Raw genomic sequence first — 14,457 nt, forward strand, 5'->3', positions numbered from 1 at the left:
GAGTCGGGGGTGTGGGGTGTAAGTGTGTGTGTCCTCTAGAAGGAGACAACACTGAGAACAGAAGGAGAGGATCTTGGAGATTTGTTAATTTCCTATTGCAGTTAGCCTTGTCTTGGGCTTTCACTTTGGCACTTAAAATAACATACATACTCCCTTGCACAGCTGTTATTTTTTTCTCTTCATGTGTACAACTTGAATTATCCAATGGCCTTGCTTTGAGGATATTCATCCTATCTTATTGATTCTCTCACTGTGTAGGACAATGGAGAACACAGTAAGAAAACCCTCAACGGATACTACTTACACTAAATTAACTATGAATTCAAAGTTTTAAGATGCTACTTAATCATATAAGCCTGGTTCTCCAAAACTTCATCTGCCATGGGAAAAATCAAAGCTGGTAAAATGATTAAACTTGTAAAGGAATTAAACTGTAGGATTCACTCATTTTATAATTGGTATTTTCACCCTAAGAGCTTTGTTTTCCTCTCTGGTGCTTAAAAACAAAGTAAAACAGACAAAACAAGATTAACTAAATTAAAACTCCCGTGACTTAAAAAAAAAATAGCCAAGAATAATGTGCAAGCGTCTAGTTAGGCCAACAGATGTGCCTAACATGTGTGAACTGGGAACACCAATGAACATGAAGGCTGAGGAAGAGCACCACCGCCTGCTTCTTTTCCTGCTTGTGTTCTTGCAGAGGGTCAGGCTTAGAGACCACATATGATCAGCTCAACACATGAGTCCACCAAGCAGCCCATGAGGAACTCTTCCTTCCAGAGTTGTGCACACCATGCAGCGTGGTCCACCTGCAGAAGCACAGAACAGGTGCTGCCTGGGCCAGAGGTCCATTCAGGTCATGGAATTGGTCTCAATGCCATTTGGGCATGAATCCAGGGTCCTGGGTACCAGTCGCATGTTCTAGGTAGGGAGTGTTATGTACTAGGTGAGCATGGGGTTCCATTGGGCATGTTCCCTTGTCTTGTAGGATGTTAGCTCTGAGGGGCGTGGCTGCAAGAAGGCTAGCCTTGAGCTCTCTAAAAGGCAGGGCTCAGGACAAAGCTCCCAGTTGCTCAGGCCTGTGGGTAGTACTACTTAAAAATGCCCTTGAGAACTTCTTTAAAATGTAAATGTCTCGATCCTTTTGTGGTTCAAAAGCATGATGATTGGGTGTTCACAGGCATGTGTGAGACGTGCCACCCTCTGAACCTCCTTATGACCCGGTACATTACCTCTCTGACCTGAAAAAAAAAAAATGCAAATTTCTGGATTCTACCCGCCTCCCCGCACTCTGACACGATGATATAGCAGCTCTGTGGTAGGACCCAGGAATCTGCCTGTGTAATCACAGGTTGATATTCTGGTGTTTCCTGGTTTTGCTCTGCTGATTTGGGGGATGTTTACCAGCAGGAGAGCGGCCTCTTTCCTCTGCCCTCCCCCAGACCCCAGTGACTCAGGCTCCTACTGCTCCTCCTGCTCCGTCTGTTGCTGGCCTGTCTGTTGTGGTTGCCAGCGCTACTTTGCAGACGCTGCCTGCTCCCTGCACGCCAACACAGACTCTGCTTCCCTGCTACCGCTGCTGCTGTTGTTTGTTCCGTCCCTGGCTTATTGTAGGAGAACTCATTGTTCTGTTGCCACTACCACCAAGCTGCAAACACCAGGCTCACGGTGCAAGGGGAAAGGGTTTCTCCTCTGGGTGTTCTGCCTCTATCGCCTAGGCTCTCAGGCTTTGTTGTCAATGGCACTGCGAGACCCTAAACTGTGGCCTTGTGATTCCCACATCTCCATTTAGTTCTTTCTTTTGTTCTCTGAGATCTGAGAAGGAACCCATGTCTTTCAGTATTCCTGTTTTCTTTCAATACTTCCCCCCTCCCCCACTCCAGAATTTAGGGCAACCTTCTCCTATGGTCTGAATGTTTATATTCCCCCCAACTCACCAAATTCATATGTTGAAATCTTAACCCCTAAGGTGGTGGTATTAGACACTGAAGCCTCTGGGAGGTAATTAAGTTATAAGGACAAAGCCCTCATGAATGGAATTACTGCCCTTATAAAAAAAGGCCCTAGAGAGCCCGCTAGCTCCTTCCACTACGTGAGGACAGAATTTGAAGGTGCTGTCTACGAGGAACGGTCCCTTGCCAGACACCAATCATCTGGCACCTTGATCCTGAACTTCCTATCCTCCAGAATTGTAAACAAATAAATTTCTCTTGTTTATAAACCATAAGTTCATGATTTTTTTTAGACGGAGTTTCGCTCTTGTTGCCCAGGCTGGAGTGCAATGGTGCTATCTTGGCTCACCACAAACTCTGCCTCCTGTATTCAAGTGATTCTCCTGCCTCAGCTTCCCAAGTAGCTGGGATTACAGGCATGTACCACCATGCCCGGCTAATTTTGTATTTTTAGTAGAGACGGGGTTTCCGCATGTTGGTCAGGCTGGTCTTGAACTCCTGACCTCAGGTGATCCACCCACCTCGACCTCCCAAAGTGCTAGGATTATAGACGAGAGCCACCGCCTCTGTCCAAGTTCATGGTTTTTGTAATTAGCATCCCAAATGAACTAAAACCCCCACCATCCTGAAGGTTCTGAATCTGAGGACCCAAGACTTGGCTCTTAGCCTTAGTGTCCTGCTCCCACTATTTTCAGAGGGCCCAATATAAATTTCCTCAGTTTCTGAAGTAGGTGGACTCGCAGAGTGACCTTTAGTATGACCTTTGTTACATTTACAAAATAGATTGCTTACAGGGTTAGACAAATATAGTTGGCCTTCTCTATCCCTGCCTTCCATATCTATGGGTCAAAAATATTTGGAAAAAAAATGTGTCTGTATTGAACATGTGTAGACTTTATTTTCTTGTATATTTCCTAAACTATATATAGTATAATAACTACACAGCATTCGTATTGTATTAAGCATTACAAGTAGTGTAGTTATGATTTAAAGTATGTGAGAGAATATGCACAGGTTATATAGAAATACTATACCATTTTTTTTTTTTTTTTTTTTTTTTAATCAGGGACTGAAGCATCTTTTCAGCTATGGCTTTGGTATCCAGTGGGGGTCCGGGAACCAGTCCTCCATGAATACCAAGGGATAACTCTAATTGCTAAATCATTTCCTATTTTTGTGAACTAATAAAGGACTGTGTGAAAAACATGAAGACTGAAAATGGCCAAAAATTAAAGAATAGTATGCTTATTCAAGCCTGGTGTGGTGGCGGGCACTTGTAGTCCTAGCTACTTGGAAGGCTGAGATGGGCCTAGGAGTTTGAGGCTATAGAGGGCCATGGTTGCACCTGTGAATAGTCACTGCACACCAGCTTGGGCAATATAGCTAGACCCTGTCTCTAAAAAAGAAAAATTCTGCTGTAATAAACCTGCACGCATAAAATGATGTCTGTGTATCTATGTAGTGTGTATATACATATGTGTATAGGAAATGTGTGCGTGTGTGTTTGTGTGTGTGGATACTGTATTAGTTAAGACAAAAAAAATCTGGCTTCATATGTTATAAAATAATGTCTTGAGCTATCCATTCAAGTGTGCTTTCTTGTTTCTCTGTTTTTTTTTTTTTTTTTTTTTTTTTTTTTCCCTATTTCATTCAGGGGTTTTCACTGCCTTTGGGAAAAAGTGACACAGCAAAACACTTAGAAGAATCAAATGTTCTTCCTTTGAGGATGTGGTCTGCACATAAGAGAGAACATTTAGAGTCAGATTATGAGACTAAACCAGTTTCCTTCACCTGCAGCTGGATAAAAATTTCTAGAGGAAGGAGAGAATCAGGAAAGATTGAAGACTTGACTCCCTGTTAAGGGTTCTGCCCGAATTCTGAGAATAGAGAATAAAAGACACCCTCTCCCTCTCTAGTATATTTTGTCAGTGAAGGTCAGAGAGGCCCACGAAATCAGGTCTGGGGAGCAAGGTAAAACCCAGAATTTCTACATGATCATGTTAAAGTGGGAATGAAGGAATATCATTATAGTGTATCTGGGCAGGTGGGCATGAGACAGCCTGATTGAGTTTCTGAAATCCCAGGTCAGTGTGGGAGCAGCAGAATATTTTATGTGGCTGAGAGCTCCATAGTTTCTTTCTTTCTTTCTTTCTTTGAGATGGAGTCTCACTCTGTTGCCCAGGCTGGAGTGTAGTGACACAATCTCTACTCACTGCAACCTCTGCCTCCCTGGTTCAAGTAATTCTCATGCCTCAGCCTCCTGAGTAGCTGGGATTACAGATATGTGCCACCACACCTGGCTAATTTTTGTATTTTTAGTAGAGATGGGATTTTACCATGTTGCCCAGGCTGGTCTCAAACTCCTGATCTCAAGTGATCCACCCGCCTCAGCCTCGCAAAGTGCTGGGATTACAGGCGTGAGCCACCAGCAGTCCCAGCTACTCAGGAGGCTGAGGCAGAAGAATCGCTTGAACCAAAGGGTGGAGGTTACAGTGAGCCAAGATTGTGCCACTGCACTCCCGCCTGGTGACAGAGCAGGACTTCATCTTAAAAAAAAAAAAAAAAAAAAAAGAGCTTCTCAAGGTATTTTCTGTGCTTCTTGTTTTCTCTTTTGTATTTCTCATCTTTATGTCTTTGTGTTTCATTCTGAATAACTTTAGCGATCTGTCTCCCAGTTCACTAATTATCTTCTCAGCTATGTCTAGTATTGTAATTTATTGAATTATTAGTTTTAGGTATCAATTTTTAAGCTTTAGGATATCTAATTTGCCGCTTGTTTTCTGCCATAATTTTTTTTTTGAGATGGAGTCTCACTCTGTCGCCCAGGCTGGAGTGCAGTGCAGTGATGCGATCTCAACTCACTGCAAGCTCCGCATCCTGAGTTCACACCATTCTCCTACCTCAGCATCCTGAGTAGCTGGGACTACAGGCGCCCACCACCACGCCCAACTAATTGTTATTTTTTGTATTTTTAGTAGAGATGGGGTTTCACTGTGTTAGCCAGGATGGTCTCCATCTCCTGACCTCGTGATCCACCCACCTCGGCCTCCCAAAGTGCTGGGATTACTGGCATGAGCCACCACCTGCCTCTGTCATAATTTTTAACCATGACTTTTAGCTCCTTAAACATAGCAAGCACAGTTGTTTATATATTTATCTGATAATTCCAGCATCAGGCGCCTCTAGGGTCTACTTTCGTCTACTTCCATTTTTTTTTTTTTTAATTTACATTAACAGTGTCTAGTCTGCATTTATGCCTGGTTACTTTTTATTGTGTGTTAGACATTGTTTTTGACAAATAATTTTTAAAACACAATGTGTACAAATCATACGAAGCCTAGACTGGTGTTTTGTTCACCAAAAAAGATTTTAAATTACTTTAGTTATGTTCGTAGGGACACTGTTAACTCAGGATGATGTTAATTCAAGTTTCAGATTTGATATTTTCCAGGTCAGCTGGACCCACTGTCCCTGCTGTATGATTTATTTCTTAAAGCAATATCAGTTCAATTCTGCAGCTGTCTTATATACTATGGAGCTCTCAGTCACATAAAATATTCTGCTGCTCTCACACTGCCCTGTAGTTTGTAAGAGGAATAGTTTACTTCCGTATTACTCTTACATCTAGGGTGTAGCTCTTTGAGCTACCAGTCCAAAGTGAAGAATAATTTACTGAATTCCTACCTTCTCTGGCTCTAGGCACTGATTTTTGTTTTCCCTCTTGGCCACCTATCTTCAACTGGAAAATGCCCTCAATTTAAAAATGCTCCAAGTGCCAAGCTTTCCTATCTGAATTCCCATTTTTTCCTGTATCTGGCTGGCAATTCATTAGAATCCTGCTGGCCCTGTGATGCTTCTAAGATTTTCATCTTTTATTTTTATTTGTCTATTTATTTGAGATGGAGTCTCACTCTGTTGCCCAGGCTGGAGTGCAGTGGTATGATCTCAGCTCACTGTAACCTCCATCTCCTGGGGTTAAGTGATTCTCCTGCCTCAGCCTCCCAAGCAGCTGGGACTATAGGCGTCCACCAGCATGCCCAGCTAATTTTGCATTTTTAGTAGAGATGGAGTTTCACTGTGTTGGCCAGGCTGATCTTGAACTCCTAACCTCAGGTGATCTGCCTGCCTTAGCCTTCCAAAATGTTGGGTTTATAGGCATTAGCCACCACATCTAGCCTGAAGTTTTTATTAAAAATGCTTTACTGGGCTGGGCAGGATGGCTCATGCCTGTAATCCCAGCACTTTGGGAGATTGAGGTGGGTGGATCACTTGAGGTCAGGAGTTCAAGACCAGCCTGACCAACATGGTGAAATCCCGTCTCTACTGAAAATACGAAAATTAGCCTGGTATGGTGGTGTATGCCTGTAATCCCAGCTACTCAGGAGGCTGAGGCAGGATAATCGCTTGAATCTGGGGGCAGAGGTTGCAGTGAGCTGTGATCGTGTCACTGCACTCCAGCCTGGACAACAAGAGCAAGACTCCGTCTCAAAAACACACACACAAAAAACAACAACAACAACAAAACTTCACCAGAATTAAATTCCAGTCATCTTGAAGTCATGATCATGACGCTGTGGAAGAACCGGTGAGGTAGGATGAGACAGAATCTCAGATGCTATGCTGATTTGGGGCTGTGATGATTTTGGGCGATAGACTATGATGAGGCTTCAAAAAGAGTGCAATAGTGTATTTTAATTTCTTTGGGTAGATTCAAATTAATCTTCAGAAAGACAAAATGCAAATGTAGTCTTGTTAGAGCTTGCTGATGAGACTAAATTTTCCAAGTGTTTGAGGAATGCCTAACAAGGGAAAGGCAGAGCAAACTATTTTTAATGACCTTATGGCTCTGAATTGCTAAAAGGGAGTCAGTCCACCAGGCTCAGGCTACTTAGAGTAGAGGATCCTGTTTCAGTCACAGACTGGCTCATCTCTTAATCTGCCATAAAATGATGGCCTAGCATACATGTGGGAGCTGGGGCTAAGGGAGAAGGAGGTGCTGTGTTTTGCAGAAGAAGGTACGTTCTATAATAAGGACTGACTCTTCCCTAGCCTTGGAGGGGAAATACTTGTGAGACAGTGGCCAGGATCAGCTTAACTGCCCTCTCTTCTTGCTTTACCTATGGGAAACTGAGCCCCTTTTTGCAGAGTATATTCATCCATTGAACCCTCCCACCTTATGATGCATAAAGTGATAAAGGCTTGGAGATCTGGAGGAATCCAAGGTGCGATCCCTGGCTCTAGAAGAAACTCTGGGCAGCCGGCATGATTTACTTTTCTCTGCTCCAAAGACTGGGGGATAAATTAAAGGAAAAGAGGGCATGACCCAGCCATCCACTGGTGCGAGTTGTTGCTTTAAGCAAAGACTACTGTTTCCCTTCCTGATTTTCCCCTGACCATACTCTCCCAGAGATGTCTCCCAGTAACCACCAGAGTTGTGGTTAAGTACACCTAGCCAATCCAATAAATCCACGGGAGATGCAGTCCACATAGCCTTGCATGACTTGTCATGTGAGTTACCGTTCTGGAGAGACAAACTCAGGCTGAAAACTTATTTGAGATAGCTTATGAAAACAAAGATAATTTATGGTGAGGATACAGGCACTCTCATACAATCTAAGGCAGAAAAACAGCTAAGCATCAGAACAAACTGGACCAAAGACTTAAACACTTCTACTCCTTTGTGTAATTGGTTTCATGCGCTTCTCTCTCTCCCTTCGTCTCTCTCTCTTTCTCTCTGTGGACTAGCTTTTTCTACTTTTCATATACAAATTTTAAAAATATAATTTCTAGCCAGGTGCAGTGACTCACGCTTGTAATCCCAGCACTTTGGGAGGCTGGGGCGGGTGGATTACTTGAGATCAGGATTTTAAGACCAGCCTGGCAATCATGGCAAAATCTCGTCTCTACTGCAAATACAAAAATTAGCTGGGTGTGGTGGTGCACGCCTGTAATCTCAGCTACTTGGGAGGCTGAGGCAGGAGAATCGCTTAAACCCTGGATGCAGCGGTTGCAGTGAGCTGAGATTGTGCCACTACACTCCAGCCTGGGTAACAGAGGGAGACTTTGTCTCAAAATAAATGAATGAATAAATAAAATAATAAAAATAAATAAATTAATTAAATTTCTACAATTTCCCAACATTGAATGTCAACAATTTGGAGAGGGACAGCTGTCTCTTGTTCTCTCTCTTTTCCAATTCTCAATTCCTGGGTCAGATGCTTTCCCTGGCTCAACTGACTATTGTTGTGGGGTAGGGCCATGAAACAGAAATATCACATTAGGATCCAACCTTTAACTATGTAGATGGACAGCAGTTCACAGAAAAAGTGGTTGGGAGGTGGAGGCAGGTGCTGAACAGATATTCTAAAAGGGCTCCACCAAAGAAAGCTATTTGTTATATTTATGAACATGCTGGAAAATTCTTTCAATTGTGTTCATGAAGAAATTATGATTGATTGGTTAAAAGCTAACACACATGTAGATTATGTAACCTCTTTTTTTTTTTTTTTTTGAGACGGAGTCTTGCTCCTTGCCCAGACTGGAGTGCAGTGGGATCTTGGCACACTGCAAGCTCCGCCTTCCGGGTTTACGCCATTCTCCTGGCTCAGCCTCCCAAGTAGTTGGGACTACAGGTGCCCGCCACTACGCCTGGCTAATTTTTTTGTATTTTTAGTAGAGACTGGGTTTCACTGTGTTAGCCAGGATGGTCTCGATCTCTGACCTTGTGATCTACCTGCCTCGGCCTCCCAAAGTGCTGGAATTACAGGTGTGAGTCACTGTGCACAGCCTATATAACTTCTTAAATCTGTATCTAGTATCTGAATCTACATATTATTTTGGCATATATAGACAAATCCCAGATACTTCAAAGGCTATCATTAGAAAAATGTTAATGAAAAGGTTAGTGGAATCCTTTATATTTAGTACCTGTGAGAATGTCCAGTTTAACTTTCTTACTCTACTGATGAAGAAACAGAACTGAAATCAAAAGATTATAAAGCTATTTTCAAGATGCATTTAGGTTTTCATTCTAAATGCTGAAAAAAGATATCCCTGCAAATAGCGGTTAAGAAATTAAGAAGTCCAAAACCCAATAATGTAGTTGGCAGCCTGTTATAAAGATTTAGAGTATTCAAAGATAAAGTGAAATAAAAAGACTACTATTAATTTTTTTATACCAGAATAGAAACAGTTTATTTTCATTATCACTACACTTACTTCAGATATATCTATTATCTAAGTTGATGCTTGCAAAGACTCCTGATTCTTACACAAAGGCAGTTGATTCATGGATCTCTTAGAGGAAAAAAAAAATAGTTGGATGTGTTACAGCTATATGAATCATGTAGGATACTGCTTAAAGCTATATTTATCATGGATGAGGGAAAGTTTTCAGGGGAAACTATGAATCTACCTAAAGTTACCCAGTTCACCTCTGTTCCAAGGGACTCATCTTTTCAGCATTTTGTTTAGCATGTTACAAAGGTACCTCAATGTCTTCTACACTATTAGCATTGTGGGAAGAAACTCTCCCGGAGCTGCTAGAAGTCATCCTTGAAAGTCTGGATTTCTCCTGAAAACTTGTATTTCTGTCATTGTGTTAACTACCTTCTTGAATCCTTTTGATCCTGACCTCCATGTCCTCTTCCCTTGGTTGCATTTAAATTTAGCTGCATATAACCTTGCTCTTTTCCTTCTAATCCAACCTATAAACCATATCAGGGGAGGATATGTGATTTGTCAATTTTTTCCCTCACTTCCTCCTCAAGAACTTTCAGTGGCCCCATATTACCTCTGAGATTAAATTGTAGCCACTCATCCTGAGTTTTGGTGTTCCACAATCTAATGTATCTAGTTAGCTTTATGTTCTAGTCTGTTTGGGCTGCTATAAAGGAAGATTGAGGCCAGATAATTTAATAAGAAAAAAGACTGACTTGGCTCACAATTCTGCTTGCTGGAAGATTGAGCATCTGGTAAAAGCCTTAGGCTGCTTCTATTCATGGCAGAAGGGTAAGCGGAGCCTTCATGTGCAGAAAGCACAGGGCAAGGGAGGCAACAAGGGAGGTGTGGAAAGGTGCCAGGCTCTTTTTAACAACCGCTTCTCAAGGGAACTAATACAGTGAGAACTCACTGACTCTTTCTACAGGGAGGTAATTAATCTATTCGTGAATGATTCTCCCCCATGACCAAAATATTTCTCATTAGGCCCCACCTTCAACATTGGGATAAAATTTCAACATGAGGTTTGGAGAGGGAACAAACATCCAAACTCTAGCATTCTGCCTTTGGCCCCGTAAAACTTATGTCCTTCTTACATTCGAATACAATAGTTTCTTCCTAATAGTCCCTAAAAGTCTTAATTGGTTCCAGCATAAACTCAGAAGTCCAAAGTCCAAAGTACCACCTGAGACTCAAGGCAACTTCCTTACAGCTGTGAGCCTGTAAAATAAAAAATGAGTTATATTCTTCCATGATACAATGGTTGTACAGGCATTGAGTAAATATTCCCATTTCCCTAATGGAGAAACTGGCCAAAAGAAAGTGGTAACAGGGCCCATCCAAGTCTGAAAACCAGTGGGGCAGACATTAATTCTTAAAACCCCAAAATAATTTCCTTTGACTCCATATTACACATCCTGGGCATAGTGGTGTGAGGGGTGGGTCCTAAGGCCTTAGGCAGCCCCACTCTTTGGCTTTGCTGGGTGCAGCCCAATGCCTGTGCCTTTTTCAGGCTGCAGTTGTATGTTGCTGGTGGCTCTATAATTCTGGGGTCTGGAGGGTGGTAGCCCTGCTCCCATAGCGGCAATAGATACTGCCCAAGTAGAGGCTGTCTGTGTGGATCCGCCCCTATGGCAGACTTCTGCCTGCCTTCCCAGGCTTTCCAGTAAATCCTCTGAAATCTAGGTGGAAGCTGCCAAGCCTCCAACATTTTTGCATTATGGGCACCTGCAGATTTCACACCATGAAACCACCAAGGCTTACCACTTACACTCACCTGAGCAGTGGCTCAAGCCGTACCTGGGGCCATTTGAGCCATGTCTGGAGCCAGAGTGGTCAGGATGCAGACAGCAGCATCCTGAGGCAGCGCAGGGCAGTGGTGCCCCAGGCTTGTCCTGCAAAATTATTTTGTCCTCCTAGGCCTCTAGGCTTGTGATGGGAGGAGCAACCTCAAAGGTTTCTGAAATGCCTTTGGGGCCTTTTTTTCCAATGTCTTGGCTATTAGAACCTAGTTCCCATTTAGTCATGCTAATATCTCTCTAGCAAGTGTTTGGCTGCATCCTTGAATTCCTCTCCTGAAAACACTCTCTCTTCCTCTACCACATGGCCAGGCTGCAAATCTTCCAAATTTTTATGCTTTACTTGGTTTTTAGTTACAATTTACAACTTTAGGTCATTCCTTTGCTGCTATATCTAATTAACAATCAGATTTACAATAAAAAGCAGTATAAACCAAAAAGTATCTGAGACAGGTCTCAATCAATGTAAGGGTTTATTTTGCCATGGTTAAGGACCATGGCCCATGAAACAGCCTCAGGAGGTCCTGAGAACATGTGCCCAAGGTAGTTTTGTGTAGCTTGGTTTTTTACATTTTAGGGAGACAGAAGTTACAGACAAAAACATAAATCAATACATGCAAGGTATATATTGGTTTGGCCCAGAAAGGCAAGACATCTCCAAGTGGGGGCTTCCAGGTCATAAGTGTATTCAAAAATTTCCTGATTGGCAATTGGTTGAAAGAGTTAAGCTGTGCCTGAAGAGTTGAAGTCAGTTTGAATTAAGATAAAGAGGTTGGCTGGGTACTGTGGCTCATGCCTGTAATCCTAGCACTTTAGGAGGCTGAGGTGGGCAGACTGCTTGAGCCCAGAAGTTTGAGATCAGCCTGGGCAACATGGTGAGACCCTGTCTTTCCAAAAAATACAAAAATTAGATGGGCATGGTGGAGCACACCTGTAGTCCTTGCTACTCGGGAGGCTGGGGCAGGAGGATTACTTGAGCCCAGGAGGCAGAGGTTGCAGTAAGCTGAGATTGCACCTTTGCATTCCAGCCTGGGTGACAGAGCCATACCCTCTCTGGAAAAAAAAATAAAAAATAAAATTGTGAAAGTAAAGGTTCTTGTCACGTGGATGAAGCCTCCAGGCAGCAGGCTTCAGAGTGAATAGATGATGAATGTCTCTTACTAGAACTTAAAAGGTGTCAGACTCTCTGGAAAAGACTTGGTAAGGGAAAGAGATTCTCTACAGAACACTAATTTCCCCCACAAGAGACAACGTTGCAGAGCCTTTTCAAAATGTCAAATAAATATATTTTGGGATAAAATACTTGTATTGTATTGTATTGTATTGTATTGTATTGTATTGTATTGTATTGTATCATATTTTTGAGACAGAGCCTTGCTCTGTCATCCAGGCTGGAGTGCAGTGGCACGATCTCGGCTCACTGTGACCTCCGTCTCCCCAGCTCAAGTGATTCTCCTGCTTCAGCCTCCTGAGTAGCTGGGATTACAGGTGTCTGCCACCATGCCTGGCTAATTTTTTGTATTTTTATTACAGACGGGGTTTCACCATGTTGGATAGGCTGATCTCAAACTCTTGACCTCAAGTGATCTGCCTGCCTTGGCCTCCCAAAGTGCTGGGGTTACAGGCGTGAACCACCGCACATGGACAATAAAATGCTTTTATTTCCTTTAGGTCTTGCTATGTCTTGTGCTGCTATAACAGAGTTGGTTCACATTTGGTATCTTATTGCTACAAGGAGTCTCTTTTGTCAGTCATATGATCTCTGTTTTAATGGTAATGCTGGTCATTCGTGTCTAAACTCCAAAGGGGGAGGGTATAATAAGGCATGTTGGATACCCTCTCATCCTGTTATGGCATGAGCTAGTTTTTCAGGTTTCTTTGGGATCTCCTTGACCAAGGGGTCCATTCCGTTGATTGAGGGGAGTTTGAATTTTAGTTTTGATTTCCAGCAGCCATGCCACCTCTTGAATGCGGTACTGCTCAGAAATTTCTTCTGCTGGCTGGGCATGGTGACTCATGCCTGTGAGAGGCAGGCACTTTGGAAAGCTGAGGTGGGCAGATCACTTGGGCTCAGGAGTTTGAGACCAGCCTGGGCAGCATGGCAAAATTCCATCTCTACAAAAAGTACAAAAAGAAATTAGCCAGGTGTAGTGGCATGTGCTTGTACTCCCAGCTACTTGGGAGGCTGAGGTGGAAGAATGACCTGAGCCCAGGAGATAGAGGTTGCAATGAGCCGAGATCATGCCACTGCATTCCATTCTAGCCTGAGTGACAGAGCAAGACCCTGTCTCAAAAAAAAAAAAAAAAAAAAAAAAAAAATTCTGGCAGATATCCTAGGTCCTAGGTCCTAGGTCATCACTCCATCACTCTTAACTGCAACCTTCCACAAATCCATAGGACATGGACACAATACAGCCAAGTTTTTTTTTTTCTAAAGCATAACATGGAACCCTTTGCTCTAGTTCCCAGTAAGTTTCTCATTTCCTTCTGAGACCTCCTCAGCATTGCCTTTACTGTCTATATTTCTATCAGTATTTTGGTCAAAACCAGTTAACCAATCTCTAAGAAGTTCCAAGCTTTCCCTCATCTGCCTGTCTTCTTCTGAGCCCTCCAGGTACTTCCAACCTCTGTCCAATGCCCTGTTCCAAAGTTACTTCCACATTTTCAGGTGTCTTTACAGCAACACTTCACTACTTGGTACCAGTATTCTGACTGTCCATTTTGCATTGCTTTAAAGGAATACCTGAGGATGGGTCATTTACAAAGAAAGAGGTTTATTTGGCTCACAGTTCTGCAAACCTATACAAGAAGCATGGTGCCTGGATTTGCTTCTGGTGAAGGCAAGGAAGCTTCCACTCATGGCAGAAAGTGAAGGGGAGCCTCCATGTGCAGAGATCACATGGTGAGAGAGGAAGAGCGTGAGAGGAGAGGAAGCTGCCACACTCTTTTTAACAGAGGTACAGGCTTTTGAGGGAACTAACAGATTGAGAACTCACTCACTACCACCCCTGCCAGGGAGGGCATTAATCTATTCATGAGAGATCCACCCATACAACACATACCTTCATTAGGCCTCACCTCCAACATTGGGATTAAATTTCAACATGAAGTTTGGGAGGGCGAACATCCAAACTACAGCACCTTGTTTCTTGTTGTTTTCTAATATTTATCCTTTATCCCAGGAAATGGGGGGTAGGAAGATGAGTTCTTGGTGTACTCTAAGCAGTCATGCTCAGCCTGTACTATCAAATTTTATTCCACTTATTCTTCTGTTGAGGCTTGCATGACTTCCTTAAGGTACAATGGCAGAGATAGCCACATAGGTAGTAAAATCAGGGGCAGACAGTTTTCTGCCACGAATTTGCCTCAGGGAAATTCCTCATCTTTGACTTTCCTCATTCTGACTTCTTTTTTCTTTTAATTCTACCTCCTCTCCAAACCTGGCACTATTCCTTTCCAATCTTTATCCTTGTCCTTACTGTTTTGAA

General features: G+C 42.9%; 1 protein-coding gene and 1 non-coding gene across 2 annotated transcripts in view; both read left to right on the plus strand.

The window, feature by feature from the left end:
• Positions 1-14,457, plus strand: part of ANXA1 (annexin A1) — an 897,109-nt gene that overhangs the window by 243,580 nt on the left and 639,072 nt on the right. The gene's annotated exons all lie outside the window — the stretch shown is intronic.
• Positions 1,139-1,242, plus strand: LOC126938185 (small nucleolar RNA U13). Its single transcript, XR_007720009.1, has one exon. It is a non-coding gene; the product is annotated as a small nucleolar RNA U13 (small nucleolar RNA).

Source organism: Macaca thibetana, chromosome 15 (assembly GCF_024542745.1).
Source record: "Macaca thibetana thibetana isolate TM-01 chromosome 15, ASM2454274v1, whole genome shotgun sequence".
Classification (NCBI taxonomy): Eukaryota; Metazoa; Chordata; class Mammalia; order Primates; family Cercopithecidae; genus Macaca; species Macaca thibetana.